General features: G+C 49.2%; 1 protein-coding gene across 2 annotated transcripts in view; it reads left to right on the top strand.

The window, feature by feature from the left end:
* Positions 1–2,187: 2,187 nt before the first annotated feature.
* Positions 2,188–11,197, top strand: part of CARD11 (caspase recruitment domain family member 11) — a 127,258-nt gene continuing 118,248 nt past the window's right edge. For both annotated transcript variants that reach the window (XM_074390564.1, XM_003934784.4), the window contains exon 1: positions 2,188–2,410. The gene's annotated coding sequence lies outside the window, so the exon portion shown is untranslated. The remainder of the gene's footprint in view (positions 2,411–11,197) is intronic.

Below are 11,197 nucleotides of genomic sequence, written 5' to 3'. Positions count from 1 at the left end.
AAGATTAAAAAATCAGCCAGGCATGGTGGTGAGCACTCGTGGTCTCAGCTTCTCAGGAATCCAGAGCGGGAGGATGGCTTGAGCCCAGGAGGTCAAAGCTGCAGTGAGCCATGATCAAGCCACTGCACTCCAGCCTGGGCAGCAGAGCAAGACCCTGTCTCAAAAATAACATAATAAAATAAAATAAAATGCCACTGCCTGATTTAGAGGTTTCATAGAGTACAAGCAGCATGCTTCCCTGGTCCTGGGTACGCAGTGAGATGTGTCATTAGGGACCAAGGCCTAGAAGGCTGTGGGTCTTGGTGTTTATTTTAGAAGCTTTCTCTCTTTACGACCCTTACTTGCATTTCTGAATACACTTTGCAGGAAGCAAAACTCGTGTCTTCCTTCATCCCCAGTGCATGTGCGCCAGTGCAAACATACTCCTCACTAGTGGGTTCTCGCGTGCTTGGACCAAAATCCCATTTTTTATTTATTATCTTACTGAAAGTTTAATTTATTGAAGGCCTTTTCTTCTAGCAGCTCAAGGAACTTTTCTCAGAACACTTTAAACCTGAAACAGAAGCATTCATTCTCTAGCTGTAATGAGGGGATCAAAAGAGAGGGAGAGAGATGAGAGGAGGGTGGTAAACTGAGGCAGTGTTGAATGGAAGGTGCAGAGGCTGAGGAAATGGGGCGGGGAGCAGGAGGCAGTGGTCAATTGCAGCAAGAACAGAGAAACTAAGGTTTTCAGGATATGCACGATTCATCCAGATTTTTTTTTTCTGTAGCTTTGGGGTTCATGCAGTTTTGGGTTACACGGATGAATTGTATAGTGGTGAAGTCTGGGCTTTAGTGCACGCATCACCAAAATAGTGTACACTGCACAGTGTAGGTTGTACCTAATAGGTGATTTTTCATCCCTTAACCCCTCCTAATCTTTCGCTTCTGAGTCTCCAGTGTCCATTATCCCACTCTGCCTGCCTTTGCATACCCATAGCTTAGCTCCCACTTTTAAGTAAGAATAGCTGGTATTTGATTTTCCACTCCTGAATTACCTTACTTAGGATAATGGCCTTCAGTTCCATCCAAGTTACTGCAAAAAACATTATTTTGTTCCTTTTTATGGCTGAGTAGTATTCCATGGTGGGTGGGTGTGTGTGTGTCACATTTTCTTTCATCATGATTTTTGAGTCCACAAACCATGTAAACCCTGGGACCATCCCACCTACCATGATGACCTTTTGGGGTAAATTATTAAAATGATGACATCCAGCTGGGCACGGTGGCTCATGCCTGTAATCCTAGCACTTTGGGAGGCTGACATTGGCGGATCACTTAAGGTCAGGAGTTCAAGGCGAGCCTGCCATCATGGTGAAACTCCATTTCTACTAAAAATACGAAAATTAGCCAGGTTTGGTGGTGCACGCCTGTAGTCCCAGCTACTCAGGAAGCTGAGATTGGAGAATCCCTTGAACCCGGGAAGTGAAGTTTGCAGTGAGCTGAGATTGCGCCACTGCACTCCAGCCTGGGCGACAAAGCAAAATAAAAACAAAGTAAAATGATGACATCCAAATCACAGTTTCTCTTACAAGTATAGTTCACTGGAATTTGAGCACACAAGCTGATTGTGGGTGTCTTGGGGCCCAAAGCTGGGGGAGTGAAGAAGCCTTTTGCAGGGGTGCTGACCACCGGGATGCCCAGGAAGCTTCCAGAACAAGGGCTGAGGGAAGAAAGAAGCCTGGGCTGTAGGAGGCTGCAGGATTTGATGCGGGGCACCCCGTCCCCGCATTGCAGTGACAGGGCCTGGAATTTCTTCAGAAATTCGCCTAGACCTCTGGAGCCAGAGCCCTGGAGAACCTAGAAAGGGGATAGCCCCTCCCAAGGCCCCACCTCGATTCTGTCTGCTGACCCAGAATCTGGGTAGTGACTGATGCCCAGGCTGGTCCACCCTCACCTAGAGGGATGCGGGTGGCTTGGCCCCCTGAGACTGGCCTTGGTCTCCCCATCCAGGGCCCCCTGATCTGTCCCCAAGCACCTCCACCCCAGGCCCTGTCCCCACTCCCACCCCCACCTCCTGACCTCCCTCCTCCCTGAAGCACGGACTCCGCCCCCTCCTTCTCTTCCTTATCTTTTTCTAACCTTTCGCATTTTTTAGTCTCATTTCCTGTCGGGTTTTGCATTTCCCTCCCTCGCCCCTCCCAGCCTATGACATACTTTCTCTGCTTTTTTCTCTCCTGTCTTCTCTGGCCTTCGGACTCCTGCTCGCGCCACCCGCAGCTCCCTCCTGCCCTGCAGCCCCTGGGCGGGCGGCGCCCCTCAGCGGACGGGTCTGGGCCCGCGGGGGACGGAGGGCCCGGTCGCCTGGAGGAAGCCAGAGGCCTGCATGGAGGAGATGCCCCGCGCAGCTGGCAGAGCATGAGCGCCCCAGGTAGGCACAGCGCGGATGGGGGGCTGGCGGGGGGGAGCACGAGGGGGGGAGTTGGGGGAAGAGAGGAGGACACGGGGAGGAGATGGGGGGCATCAGTGAGACGACAGAGTGGAGGGGGCGTTCGGGGATGGTAGTGGCTCCTGTTGGCCCCAAGATGGGATGCTGGGGGCACCCTTCCCTCTCCATCTCTGTCCCCCTGTCCCCCTTCTCTCTCTCGCTCTCCTCTCCCCCTTTTCCCTTCCAACCCTTTTTCTTCCTCACTTCCCACCTCGGGTACCTCTCCTCCGTGTCTCTCTGAGCGTCTCCGAGTGCCACCGCCGATCAAAGCCCCCACCTCCTCCTACTGGACAGGACAGAATCGGGGTCAGGAGGCTGGAGACCCGGAGGGTGCCCCTCGGTGCACCTGCCCCAGAGGGAGGAAGAGAAACTGTTCTGACACCTGACAGGCCCGGAAGTTTGCAGACCACAGCCCAGCCTGACTCAGAGGCTCCTGGGAAGGTGGGGCCTGGCTCAGGGAGGAACGGCAACCCCACCAAAAGGGGGTGGGGAGCTGGGAGAGGACAGCCCCCCGCGGGGATTCTACTAGGAAGCGGATGGCAGGGGGACAGGAGGGGGCCCAGGTTCCCCACTGAAGCCTGGAGCAGGCCCCTGAGAGCCACCTTCCCCAGAAGGTCCCCCCGGCCCGATGGGGCCACCAGGCCTTCTGCTGAACCCCCTCTGCAGAGAGGGGCAGAGAGGGCATTTCTGTCCCTGGGGGGCTCTGAGCACTGATGGAGGCTGTCATGGGGACCCAGGTTCATGGACAGTGATCTCACTGAGAGCTTCGGGGCCACCCACACAAACTTGGTCTTGGACCTAACTGACCTCTCTCTGCCCTACCTGCTCGCAGAGCCTTTGATTTGCAGTTCAAAAAATTTTCTCCTGGCATTCATGACTCCTCTTGAAGGTATAAGGTTACCAACCTACCAGAAAGGGGAGAAAAATAGTCGATCGGTCATTCCACGTTTATTGAGTGCTCAGCCTGTGCCTAATGCGTCCCGGAAATCCCGGGAGCTCGGAATTAATGTGAGGACAGGAATTTCTCCGCAAGTGTCCATTTCTGTGCTTTCCCTGAAACTCCAGTTCTCTCTTCAGCAAGGCATCTGTAAAGAGATGATAGCCCTGCCTCAGGCCAGAGGTGCCCTGAGGGTATCAGTGACCAGGACTCAGTGTAGTCAATCAAGGCCAGAGAATGCTTGGACCCGTGGAGATTTTACTTGCCTGGGTATCAGGCAGGCTGTGGCTCTACTGGCCCCACCAGGCTTCGGTTCATGCATGAATGATCCTTTATGTGATTTTTTTAAAATCGTGGTGAAATACACATGACATAAAATTAGCTCACTGAACCCTTTTGAAGTGCACAGCTGAGTGTCATCAAGCACATTCACCTTGTCTTTCGGCTGTCACCACCATCCAGCTCCAGAACTTTCTCATTCCAAACTGAAACTGTGTTCCCCGTTAAACAACAACCCCCTGCCTCCCTCCTCAGCCCCCTGGCAGCCACCCTTCTACATTCTGCCTCTAGGAATCCAGTGACTCTCGGAAGCCCATCTAAGTGGGCTCATACAATTTATGTCCTTCCTGTGCTTGGCTTATTTCTCTGAGCCTTGTGTCCTCAAGGTTCATCTGTGTTGTAGCTTGTGACCGAATCTCCTTCCTTTTTCAGGATGAATAATGGTCTATTGTGCAAATAGACCATATTTTGTGTATCTGCTCATCCTTTATATGATTTTAAAAAGTGACTTCTGGCCAGGAGCGGTGGCTCACGCCTGTAATCCCAGCACTTTGGGAGGCCAAGGCGGGCGGGTCACCTGAGGTCAGGAGTTCGAGAGCAGGCTGACCAAAGTGGTGACACCCTATCTCTACTAAAAATACACACACAAAAATAACTGGGTGTGGTGGTGTGCACCTGAGGTCCCAATTACTTGGGAGGCTGAGGCAGGAGAATTGCTTTGAACCCTGGAGGTGGAAGTTGCAGTGAGCTGAGATGGTGCCACTGCACTCCAACCTGGGCCACAGAGTAAGACTCCATCTCAAAAAAAAAGAAAAAAAAAAGGCTTCTAAACCTAACTCTTTAAAGATGACGACACTTGTTTGAATCCATCAGTGGGCGTGTGTGGGTGACTTTGTACTTGGTGCCACAGGGGACGAAGGACGGATGTGAGAAACAGTGCTCCACCCCAAATAGGTTCATCACACAGTCTGTGTTCAGAGTGTTGCTGAGATGCACGTGAGAAGGAAAAGCATCAGGAGGAGCAGTAGGGCAGCAGGGAGTGAGGTTGGAAGAGGAGGACTCAGAAGGCCCAGGGATTCCTGGAAGGTTCCAGGCTGAGATGGTGCTAAAAATCTCAGGGAAGAAGGGCAGCCCCACCAAAAGGGGTTGCGGAGCTGTGAGATGAGACAGGACACCCCCACAGTGGACACTCTACTAGGAAGAGGGTGGCGAGTCACAGGAGGGGCCCAGGTTCTAGGAGTCCAGGAGTTCAAGACCAGCCTGGGCAATATGGTGAAACCCTGCTTCTACTAAAAATACAAAAATTAGCTGGGCATGGTGATAGGCCCCTGTGATCCCAGCTACTCGAGAGGCTGAGGCAGGACAATTGCTTGAATCCAACCAGAGGTTGCAGTGAGCCGAGATTGAGCCACTGCACTCCAGTCTGGACAACAGAGTGAGACTCCATCTCCAAAAAAAAAAAAAAAAAAAAAATGCCTTCCGTTCCCTCTTGCCCAGTGCCTGCACTCTCTGCTTAGCAGGCAGTGCTCCCAGTGGCATTCCATCTTTTGAGTTGGTGCCCTTGAAGGCATGGGTTTGAGGCATGGCTACTGATCTGTGCTAGCCGTGTGACCTTGGACAGGCTTCCCGTCACTGAAGCTCTCTGAGAGTCATTTCTCTAATGAAATCAGGGTATCAATACTGATTATTTTCAGTATTGTCAGTTACACCAAGCATAACATGAGAAAATACAGCATATGACATAGGATTACCTTTGTCGTGATGACTGATATCTGGGGCAGATCAGAGGTTGGACTCTGGAGTCCAGACTCAGGGCTGCAGGGCCAGCCTCCCAACAAAGACCAGATGGGTAGACCTCATTACTTTTTTCTGGTACAGTGTCAGATTCCTTGTCTGTAATCCCAATCTTACCAGCAAATTATGAGGCCCAAGGAAATCATAGACCGAGCTGATGCTCCATCAATCTACCCTGTAGAAAAACCCTCACTCTTGGTGGTTGCAGTACCCAGTCAGTCTAGAAAATACCTTGATTGGCCAGGCACGGTGGCTTCTGCCTGTAATCCCAGTACTTTGGGAGACCAAGGTGGGTAGATCCCTTGAGCCCAGAAGTTCTAGACTAGCCAGCCTTGGCAACATGGTGAGAAAAAAAAAAAAAAAAAAAAAACTAAAAAAATTAGGCAGGCATAGTGGTCCCTTCTTACTTGGGAGGCTGAGGCAGGAGGATCATTTGAGCCAGGGATACAGAAGCTGCAGAGAGCTGAGATCGTGCCACTGTGCTCCAGCTTGGGCGACAGAGCAAGACCCTGTCTCAAACAAAACAAAACGAAACAAAAAGAAAATATTTTGATTGACGGATCAAAATACAGAAACAAAAAGAGAAGGAAAAGGCAACTTCAAGGAAGCCCCTTAAATATGGTCTTCTGCTAAAGAAAAATTACAAGGCACAGATTCCAGATGCCAGCCTCATCCTGTGGCAGGCCACCCAAGATGAGCACGACCAGGGCACTGCATGCTACATACAAAGAAAACACCCTGTCCTTGTCCCCACTCTCTCCTTGAGGGACTGCCGCTCTCTGGGTCAGTGGTTTTAATGGGGTGATTATTTTCGGGAGGGTAACCTTTCGGGTTGTGATTTGTTCAAGGGCTCAGAGATTATAATGGTCGCTGTCACATTTGTGTAATGGGTGTTGGTGGCCGAGAGCCAGAGGGTGATAAAAGTCCTCCCAGCCCTGCCCATGTGGCTGTCACTTCTTCCCCTCTCCTGCTCCTCCAAGCACACTTTTGTTCCTCCAAAGTGCTGGGTTCCTCCTGGCTCAGCCGGGGCCATTCCTCCGTGGGCATTATTCCTTGCAAGTGTGGGAGCCAGAAAGGGTCGTGTGCAGTGTCCATACCCACAAACAGGGCTCCATCCTCCTTGGTGTTCTAGCAAGTCATCTTCCTCCCTGCCCCTCTGAGACTCAGGAATTTGCTCTCTTTGTACCCAAGTCTGATAGCAGCAGGGTAGGGGCTGTCCCATGCCACATCCTCGATCCTGGTGCTGTCAAAGGCAACACCTGCCAGGACAGTGCTGGTTACAATTGCTGCCGTCTCCTGCGACTGGCCTCATTCATTAAGAGGCAAGATGAAAAAAAAAAAAAAAAAAAAAAAGCCAGGCACAGGGGCTCACACCTGTAATCCCAGCACTCCGGCACGTTGGGAGGCCAAAGCAGGAGGATCGCTTAAACTCAGGAGTTGGAAACCAGCCTTAGCAACATAGCAAGACCCCATCTCTATAAAAAATACAAAAATTATCCGGGTATGGTGGTATGCACCTGTGTTTCCAGCTACTCAGGAAGCTGAGGTGGGAGGATTGCTGGAGCCCAGGAGGTTGAGGCTGCAGTGAGCTGTGATTGTGCCACTGTACTCCAGGATGGGCAACCGAGTAAGACCCCGTCTCAAAAAAAAAAAAAAGGCAAAGCTGCTTTCAGGAAAGATCTACAGATTTAGAGCCCTGCAGACAGGGCGTCCATCCTGGCTCCACTGCCTGCAATCTCTGTGACGCCAACAAAGTCATCTGATGACTTTGAGCCTCAACTGCCACACGTGTAAAATGGGTATAAAATTACCACCCCTAGCCGGATATGGTGGCTCACACCTGTAATCCCAGCACTTTGGGAGGCCAAGGTGGGCGGATCACCTAAGGTCAGGGGTTCAAGGCCAGCCTGGCCAACATGGTGAAATCCTGTCTCTACTAAAAATACAAAAATTCGCCGGGCGTGGTGGCAGGTACCTGTAGTCCCAGCTACTCAGGAGGCTGAGGCAGGAGAATCTCTTGACCTGGGAGGCGGAGTTTGCAATGAGCCGAGATTGAGCCACTGCACTCCAGCCTGGGTGACAGAGCAAGACTCCATCACAAACACACAAACACACACACACACACACACACACACACACACACAATACCACCCCTAGATTAGCACAGACCAAAGTGTTTCTGAACACACCAAATGTGTCAAGGGGTTCTTCGAGCTTCTGCTTTTAAGTTTTACTTCTGACTTGGTTATTCAGAGGGCAGGAGGGAGAACAGAGAGAGATGAGTTAAATGCAAAACAGATTGTATGTGGCAAAGAGCTATTTCCTTAATTTACTAAGAACTCTTGTAACCCAGTTAGACATAGGAACTGGCACACTTTTTCTTGAAAGCTCCAAATAGTAAATATTTTAGGCCTTGTGAGCCAGAGAGTCTCTGTCAAAGCTACCAGCTCTGTCATTGTTGGGTAGAGGCAGCTGCAGGTGGCAGTGAGCGTGGCCACCTTTGGCACAGGGGATGATACAGGACTGGACCCTCAGTGGGAGTTTCCAGACCCCAGAATTAGAGAATTCAACACAATGGAAAAAACAGTGAAACGGTACAAACACACTGAATATGAACAGGTCAGTCAACATGCTTCGTTTGTAATTAAATAAATGTGAAGTTAATATAACAGGGACATAATGTTTTTCACCTGTCAGACTGCCAAACATCAAAAAGTTTGATAGGCTAGGCATGGCAACTCTCACCTGTGATCCCAACACTTTCAGAAGTCCAGGTGGGAGGATCATTTCAGCCTAGGAGTTCGAGACCAGCCTGGGCAACATAGTGAGACCCCCACCTGTACCAAAAAAATTTTAAAAATTATCCAGGCATGGTAACAAGCACCTGCTGTAGCCCCAGCTCCTCCAGAGGCTAAGATGGGAGGATCACTTGAGCCTAGGAGTTCGAGGCTGCAGTGAGCTATGATTGCAGCACTGCACTCCAGCCTGGGCAGCAGAGCAAGACCCCATCTCTAAAAATAAAATAAAATAAAATAAAATAAAAAGAAAGGCAAAACTGATTGCCCATCAGTAAAAATAATAATAATAATTGTTTAAAAGTAAGGCATAACACACACACAGCTTAAGCATACATACGGTGTGATGGGCTTTTACCTGCACCTCTGGAGCCAATTACCCAGATCAAGATTTGGGTCCTTTCTAGGTTCTAAGAAAGTCTCATATCCCCTTCCAATCATTACCCCTCCCCTATCCCCTAAGTGAAGACCCTTCCAACCTCTATCACCATCCCTGTCCTTGAACTTCACATAGACAGAGTCACATTCAATGTTTCTTTTTCATTGCTACACAGTATTGCATGGTACAAATTTACTGCAATGGGGCTGGTTGCTATGGCTCATGCCTATAATCCCAGCATTTTGGAAGGCCAACGCAGGCAGATCGCTTTGAGCTCAGGGGTTTGAGACCAGGCTGGGCAACATGGTGATATCGTCTCTACAAAAATTCAAACAATTAGCCTAGCATTGGTGGCTTGCTCCTATAATCCCAGCTACTCGGGAGGCTAAGGCTGGAGACTTGCTTGAGCCCAGAAAAGCAGAGGTTACAGTGAGCCAGGATGATGCCCCTGCACTCCAGCCTGGGTGACAGAGTGAGAACTGTCTCAAAAAAAAACAACAACAAAACAAAAACTGCAATTTACTTACTCAGCAGACCATTGATAAACCTTTCTGTTGCTTGCAGTTCAGGGCTGTTACGATGAAACACTGTGGCAATCGTTTTATCTTTCTTCTTAGTTCTTACACATGTCCTGGTAGTGATGCTTTTAAAAAAAAAAAAAAAGAAAGAAAGAAATCTGGAGGCAGTCTGGGCACAATGATTCCTGCCTATCATCCCAGTATTTTGGGAGGCTGAGGCAGGAGGATCACTTGAGCCTAGGTGTTTGAGACCAACCTGGGCAACATAGCAAGACACCATGTCTACAAAAAATGTAAAAATTAGCCAGGTGTAGTGGCCATGCCTGTGGGCCTAGCTACTGGGGAGGCTGAGGTGGGAGGATCATTTAAGCTCAGGAAGTTGAGGCTGCAGTGAGCTGTGATTGCACCACTGCACTCCAGCCTGGGCGACAGAGAGAGACCTTGTCTCTGAAATATAACAAGCCTGGGCTAGCATGGTTTGCGGTTTAGTAAATTGCTATGTCAGTGGATAAATGTTGGTGTGAAGTAAAACTGCATGTTGTTGACATTAATGCTTCATTGCCTGTTTCTGCATAAGGATGATGTGATTCGTTGAAGTCTTATAAGAAGAAATGGCCTATTTTTAAAGGGATTCAAGTATGGTGGGTTCAGGGGGAAACGCTCAGCAGAAAAATAATGATACGTCATACCGCTTTCCAATCCTCCTGACTTCCATTCTCAGACGCATTTGAAAAGGCAACTTGTTAACCTGCGGAGCGCATCTGGGAGCTGACTCAGTCATCCCTGTTTGCTGATGAACAGGCACCGTGATCTCAGTTTGCTACCCTGAGGCATGTGGAGGTTCCTGGCTCTTCATAGGAAAGTTCTTGATCTTTGAAAAATATTTCTCCCCTTCTTCTTAAAGGATATTCTTTTACAGGGCCCTGTTCCAAGTGTTCTGAACTTAGGGAGGTCTTAGATTGGCGAAGAATATGACCTAGAAGGGAAGTGACCCAGCTACGGTACAAGCAGAAGGTTGTGCTGGGATGGATCACCCGGTCTCCTCACTCATTTTTTTTTTCTATTGAGACGGAGTCTAGCTCTGCTGTCAGGCTGGAGAGCAGGGGCATGATCTCAGTTCACTGCAACCACCCCCTCCTGGATTCAAGAGATTCTCCTGCCTCAGCCTCCCAAGTAGCTGGGACTACAATACATGACATCATGACCAGCTAATTTTTTAATTTCTTGTAGAGGTGAGGATCTTGCTATGTTGCCCAGGCTGGTCTCGAATTCCTAGGCTCAAACTATCCTCCTGCCTCGGCATCTCAAAGTTTTGAGCTTACAGACATGAGCCACTGTGCCCAGCCCTGTATCTTTCTTAAATAATTTATACATATATACATATAATTTTTTTAATTGTATATATATAATTATATGTATAATTATATATTTATATATAATTATGTATTTACATGTAATTATGTATAATTATATATACAAATATAATTATACAATTTACAATACAATAATAATTATATAATTTATATATATAATTTAATAATTCTATATACATACTTTTTGTTTTGAGACAGAGTCTCATTCTTGTTGCCCAGGCTGGAGTGCAGTGGCATGATCTCAGCTCACTGCAACTTCCACCTCCTGGGTTCAGGCAATTCTCCTGCCTCAGCCTCCTGAGTAGCTGGAATTACAGGTGTGTGCCACCACCCATGGCTAATTTTGTATTTTTAGTAAAGACGGGGTGTCACCATGTTGGCCAAGCTGGTCTTGAACTCCTGACCTCAGGTAATCTGCCTGCTTCAGCCTCCCAAAGTGCTGGGATGACAGGTGTCAGCCACCATGCCCAGCAGTAATTTTAAAATATATTTTAAAATCCAGACAGAGTCAGACTAATGGGCCTCAGAGGCCCTCCTCGCCCTGCCCTGGTGGCCCCACTTCCTCCTCCCACCTGCCTGGTGCCTCCTGCCCCTGCGCCTGGCACCTCCCCCTGCCCTGTGCCTGAGATGATGACCTGCCCACCTGCCCAGGCCC

This window comes from Saimiri boliviensis, chromosome 20, assembly GCF_048565385.1.
Source record: "Saimiri boliviensis isolate mSaiBol1 chromosome 20, mSaiBol1.pri, whole genome shotgun sequence".
Lineage (NCBI taxonomy): Eukaryota > Metazoa > Chordata > Mammalia > Primates > Cebidae > Saimiri > Saimiri boliviensis.
Note: the sequence above shows the minus strand (reverse complement) of the source record. Positions and strands in the feature narration are given on the sequence as shown.